Source organism: Suricata suricatta, chromosome 17 (assembly GCF_006229205.1).
Source record: "Suricata suricatta isolate VVHF042 chromosome 17, meerkat_22Aug2017_6uvM2_HiC, whole genome shotgun sequence".
Taxonomy (NCBI): Eukaryota; Metazoa; Chordata; class Mammalia; order Carnivora; family Herpestidae; genus Suricata; species Suricata suricatta.
The window spans coordinates 32,507,362-32,512,938 of record NC_043716.1 but is presented as its reverse complement, the minus strand read 5'-3'; the positions used below and the strand labels follow the sequence as shown (position 1 = coordinate 32,512,938).

Here is a 5,577-nt window from a genome sequence, read left to right as displayed (position 1 = left end):
TCATGCCCCATAGACTCACATAATCAGATCCACATGGTTTGCATGTGGGAGTGTGACTTCTACGAACGGAGAGGCTGTCATGTCTGTGCTGCCTTCCGGGGGAGTGGGAACAAAACATTTCCACAATGTTCTGCACAATGGTTGTTCTATAGGAAAAGTCTTATGTGCAAAGTAGTGGATGTGTTTGTGAAAATGAATAAAGAAAACCTCATTTAATAGTCGGATGGCTGCGAACGGCAGCCTCCTTGGTAGGGTATGCAGCCTGTTGATTGTACAGGTTGCCCTAAGGGACCTTGGAGACAGCTTTTTCTAATGGACCTTGAGGTTTGGTCTCTTGCTGTCTCCAGTCTAGGCTCCATACAGGTATTTGGGGTGCCTTTGGAAAGCCCCGGGGCACAGTGGCCAGGGTCCACATTGGCCAGGTCATCATATCCATCTATACTAAGTTGCAGAACAAGGAGCATATGATTGAGGCCCTACATAGGGCCAAGTTCAAGTTCTCTCGCCACAAGAAAATCCACATTTCCAAGAAGTGGGACTTTACTAAGTTTAATGCAGACGAATTTGAAGATGTGGTGGCTGGAAAGTGGCTCATCCTAGACAGCTGTGGGGGTCAAATACATCCCTAATCATGGCTGCTTGGACAACTGGCGGGTTCCGAATTCATGAGAACCTCAGCACTGCCCTTTCCTATTCATGCCAACCAATAAATTCTGCTTCATGTCAAAGCAAAAAAAGCAAGCAAGCAAGCAAGCAAGCAAGTAAACAAACAAACAAACATAACAGAGTAGAGAAGCCCCAAAGGGGGAGTTTTCATGCACATCCCACTCACGGCAGCCTGCATGAGCAGCAGAAAGAAGATAAGAATTATTTTGACAGGAAAGGACATTTTGCACATAGGAATTTCAAATCCTGCTTTTAAGAAAAAAAAGGAAGACCTGCCCCAGCACCAACACACTGACCACCACTGTGGCCAGTCAGGAAACCTCCACAACCTCAAACTTTTGTCCTTCTCCAATGAACTTTTGTTCAGAACAATCAATTTCCTCCTAAAATCTAATAAAACCTGGCCATCCATTTGTCTCTTCAGACTTGCCTATGGATTCTCCATAGTTTGCTTGTCCCAAATGGCAATTCCTCTGTTATTCCTGAATAAACTAATTTTGTTAGTAAAAGAACTGGCTAATTTAAGGTTGACATGTTTTGCCGGCAATGAATAAAATGAATCCCAACTCAGAACTCGGTGGGGTCCTCCCACATCAAGAAGCTTTTCATTTTTCTCTGTTAAGTTCCACAACAGGAGGGAGAGTATCTTATTTATTTTATGTTTATTTATTTTTGAGAGAGACAGAGACAGAGCATGATGGGAGGAGGGGAAGAGAGAGAGGGAGACACAGAATTCGAAACAGGTTCCAGGCTCCAAGCTGTGAGCACAGAACCCAACATGGGGCTCAAACTCACTAACTGGAGACCATGATCTGACCTGAAGTTGTAAGCTCCACTGAGCCACCAGGCATCCCATGTGTCTTGTTTTTTGATTGTCATTGATCCCTATTATTCTAGCACAGTTCCTGGCACATAGAAGGCACTTAATCAATAAAATCTGTAGACTTGGATAAATGGAATGAAGAGGATGGGGCCGTAAGAAGGGAGAAGTTGATTTGGAGAACTTCATAGGAGCAAGACCATACTGTCCAGCTCATATGGATAGAGAAGGAAAATCTCTCTTTTCTTGATCTTTTCCCCAGCAGTTGGAAGCTCAGGGTTGTTGCTGGTGTTGTTGGTGGTGGTCAGAAGAGGAAATAGACTACTGAGAAGTGTTTTCTCATATACATCTCTGAGTGAAGCCAGATGTCACTAGTGATACAGGTCACAGAAAGTTGTGTAGGGACCTTCTCATGCTAGACTTGGCTGCAAGAGGCCCTCACCATCATAGGTCCCCAGACAGGCTTCAGGTCATCCCATGATTTGAATAATTTCAGTTCCAGTAGGGTAGCTTTAGGATTGCATGAATTATTCCTCAAAGAAATGAGTATTTTTATTTTTTGTCTTTCACTTGTTGCCTTTAGTTAACTAAGCACTTTACTTGTTTCCAAGCAGTTAAGGCAAAAGGACTTATATAAGTCTACAGCTCAGCTATTTGAGAGCCATCTGGGTTTCAAACTGCCTTAAAAAATGTTGTATTACTAGAAATTGATGGGCAAACTTATTGTGTGCTTTGATTTGCTGGCCACGTGCACCCAATTGGAACAGACAATGTTTTTTTTTTTTTTTTTTGTGATAATTGTTCACCTAATCTTTTGTTTTTCATTTATTCTAAGTTACTGGGGTTCAGAGAAGAACATGCTTTTTGAGAGACATAATCTGTCAATAGTGTCTTTAAAAAGGGGAAAGAAAGTGGATCTCCTGGGAGGTTAAGTCGGTTAAGCGTCCAACTTTGGCTCAGGTCATGATTTCACAGTTGGTGAGTTTGAGCCCCGTGTCTGGCTCTGTGCTGGCAGCTCGGAGCCGGGAGTCTGCTTTGGATTCTGTGTTTCTGTCTCTCTTTGCCCATCCCCTGCTCGTTCTCTCTCTCTCTCTCTCTCTCTCTCTCTCTCTCTCTCTCTCAAAATAGAAAACATTTTAAAAAAGGGAAAGAAATCAATAATTTATTATGGGTTTATAATGTTAAGGCATTTTACATGTAAGTCAGTCAGCTGACTCTTCTAGCTCTTTTAAGATCTAGATACAATTAATTCAAAATGGTATTTCATGAAGTATGGAACATTCAAAGCTCTTTCCCCCAAACTTATGAAAATTTCCTGGGGGCTTAAGTTCTCATAGTCTGCTCTGGCTCTGAGCTCATTTTTCTGCTGAAGATAACTGAGTGTTGGTTGGATCATTCTTGCTCCTGTTAGGCACTATACCAACCTGGATGTGGGACAGTTCCCTCCATAGTCTCCTCCTCACCCTCCAGCTACAAAGGGTCTTTCTGGGACAAGAAAGGCAGAAGACTTTACTGAAGGTTGAGGAGAGAGGAAGGAGTTTTATCACATCAATGTAAGTCATTTCCAATTTACCATTAAAATTCTCTATTTTTGTATCTCTGTTGGCCACCACTATGAGGTTGTTGGCTAACAGGTCACTCTGCACTTAGACTTCTCCCAGCTCAAGATTCTTATTTTTAGGCAAGACTCCATTTATTTAAATGGTTTTAAACTTGCTGTTCTCCCCCATTTAATTACTCACATGTTATCCCATTTAGCACAGGACAACTGCATGGAACAGGTGCCATTAGTCTTTTCTTGTAGATGATATCTTGGAGCTCAGAGAGGTAAATAATTTAACTGAGGTCACATGGCTCATTGTTGAGATATTGGATTTCAAAGTGAGGTTTATCTCACTCCAAAGTCCATGCTTTTCTGTTTTTCTCTTTGTATTTCTACATGTAGTTGCTTTTAAAAGCAGTCACAAGAATTCTAAGACCCTACAGGATTTTATCATAAGGAACCCTTATCTTTGGAGTCACTGTTTGAGCAACACTACTTGTGTGTGTGTGTGCATGAGGGCTAGCTCACTTACTCTCTCATGCACTCATTCGACACAGTTCCTGAGTGCCTCTACCAAGTGATAAGCTTTGTGCTGGATGTTAGATGGCCCAGATAGCCCAGAAATGGACTGTGGAGAAAAAAATCATGAGTTGGAGAAGATAATGTAAAGTTGGCTTCTTTTGGTCAAAAAAGATCAACTCATCCAGTCCCCTACCTCTACACAAGACAGTGCATAATCAGAACAAGACTGATGGGAGAAGATCTTAATTCTTTAGGATTTTCAGTCATGCATTATCAGAAGAGGGTATAATGGGCCAATGGAGAGGATAACTCAGGCTATAATATGGAAGCTCTGGTTGGAAGGAGACCCAACTTTTTGGGTCAACTTAAGAAAGAGGAACCCTTAACACCAAGTCCCATCTCCATCCTCTCACTGTGGAGCATGACTCTACTGGGTGGACACTGCCGACAAGGTTCTCTGAGTAATGTGACACTTTATGCACCAGTCCATAAGCCCTATGGCACAGTGGAGGCAAAAGCTGGATAAACTCTTGGGTACCTGGGCCTTGGAAGGCTTAAAGAAAGTTGAAAGTAGAGTCCTCCAGACAGCTATAGGGGTACGGAAGAGGGAGGCTTATAAGAAGTGAGATTGTTTTGCCTGAGAAAGAAGGGGTGTAAAATGATTGACTGGATTCTAGTTCCTTCTTCACCCATTCCTTCAAGATCTTGGGTCAGTTTCTTTGTCCCTCTAAGCTTTAGTTTTATTTTCAAACCAAGAATCTGTGAACCCTTCCAGATCTGACATTTTCTAATTTTCCCACAAGTTTTGGAGACAGAGTTCCTTGCCCACCATTGGCTGGGAACACTCTGTACTCTGTTGTTCTCTGGACACATTTATCTTGCACTCTGGTTGGCTCTTACTTCTGCTCTCTTTTCCTTGCTGTCACTGGGTTGGATTTCTTATCTCACTGCTGGAATTGTCTTCCATCTATTCTCCCCTTCAGTTCTTCCTTCTTTGTCTTCTGATTGACAAATGATGGAGAAACAGGCCCATGGTGGGAATCGGAGCAGCCTGTGGCTGAAGGCGGCTCTGCTCAAATCATCCCAAAAATGTTTAAACTGTGTGCCTGTGGAAGTATTGATTCTGATTTTATTTTCTCCTTTTGGTGACGAATTTTAAATGAACTGTGGGTAGCCATGATTACCACGAGCTCACCCCTATTAAGCCCCCAAACACACTCTCTTGAAATTTCTGCTCAATCAATACCACCTAGTTTCAATGAGAAGAGAAAGGTTACAAATTTTATATATAAAAGTGGGTATTGAAAAATTCCTCTGGTTGGCTCCAGGTCAGCATCCAATTCACAGCACTTTATGAGAGTCATTCTTTCAGAGCGCGATTTTTCAGCCCATGGGAGTGACTCTCATGAGATATGGGGGCCAGCTGGGATGTCAGCATAAAACTCTTCTTTGTATAAAAAGCTGATGGAAGTGGGAAGAATCAGCCAGGCCTGTCTGTGTCTGGCTGGGTTTGGGGAGAGGAAGAAGCTGATAGCAGTGTGGCTTCATGGACATTTAGATGGGGACTGCCAGATGTCTGGAGGAAATCTGCTTTTTGTTCTGTCCTCTGTTTTCTTTAACAACCAGAAGGAAATAAGCCTTTACTAAGTCCCTCCTAGTGTAATGGTCATACAAACTCTGTTTTATCCTATTCATCCAATAACTATTGAGTATCCACTATAAGCCAGGTGAGGGATATCTGGTGGTGTTTCATCTATGTCAGGGAGCTTAATCCTAGCAACAACCCCATACCTTAAGTATTAACATCTTGAAGGCTCAGATTTGTCTATTGTTGTAGTAAGATGTGTTCGTTTGGGTCCTTCAAGAAGCAGATACCAAAGGAGTTAGACTTGTAAGCGATTCACTGGGGGAGATGAGAAGGGAGCCAGAGAAGGCTGGGAATGCCACCTGACTGGTGCCCAACTAGAGAAAAGGATGGGCAGGAGAAAGGGAAGGAGAAGGAAGACTGTAGTATGGTCCTCAAAGC

At 42.6% G+C, this 5,577-nt stretch overlaps 1 pseudogene; it reads left to right on the top strand.

Moving 5' to 3' along the window:
* Positions 1-206: 206 nt before the first annotated feature.
* Positions 207-305, top strand: LOC115283100 (annotated as a pseudogene).
* The last annotated feature ends 5,272 nt before the right edge of the window (positions 306-5,577 follow it).